Source organism: Nanorana parkeri, unplaced genomic scaffold (genome assembly GCF_000935625.1).
Source record: "Nanorana parkeri isolate BGI_ZX_2015 unplaced genomic scaffold, ASM93562v1 scaffold31, whole genome shotgun sequence".
NCBI classification, from domain to species: domain Eukaryota; kingdom Metazoa; phylum Chordata; class Amphibia; order Anura; family Dicroglossidae; genus Nanorana; species Nanorana parkeri.
Genome location: NW_017306299.1, coordinates 1,460,762 through 1,461,286, shown reverse-complemented (window position 1 = coordinate 1,461,286; position 525 = coordinate 1,460,762). Strand labels below are relative to the sequence as shown.

At 42.5% G+C, this 525-nt stretch overlaps 1 protein-coding gene across 1 annotated transcript in view; it reads right to left on the bottom strand.

The window, feature by feature from the left end:
* Positions 1-525, bottom strand: part of GALNT14 (polypeptide N-acetylgalactosaminyltransferase 14) — a 340,982-nt gene that overhangs the window by 339,844 nt on the left and 613 nt on the right. The window lies entirely within an intron of this gene.

Sequence of the window (525 nt, the reverse complement as noted above, 5' to 3'; positions counted from 1 at the left end):
TAGCTCCACCCTGACACTGCAACCATTGCTCACGCCCTTTATCAACTTACAGCACTGCATTGCAATCACAAAAGGGTCATTCCCCCCAAAACTTAAATCTGTTTTTTGGGAGATGCTGGTACAGTTAAACTACCTAACATTTTATAATTTCTCTAGCACCTCATGGCTAGACCTTAGTTCTCAAGTCTTCACGATGAAGGAGCCCCTCTACCAGGTGCCAAGCAAAACTGCAAATGAGATATCACTGGGAGACCCCAAGAGCTGCAAGAAGGTTACTCAGCCCACTGTATACCATACATTACTGAAACATTGCTTTTGGATGGACTGACCCTTCAAGGGTTAAATGTTTGGATGGACTGACCCTTCAAGGGGTTACAATGTAACTTTTGGATGGACTGACCTTTTAAGGGGTTACAATGTAACTTTTGGATGGACTGACCTTTTAAGAGGTTACAATGTAACTTTTGCTGTGACTAATTTATGAATAAGTTAGAGGCATTAGACAAATGCTGCCCAGAAGGCACT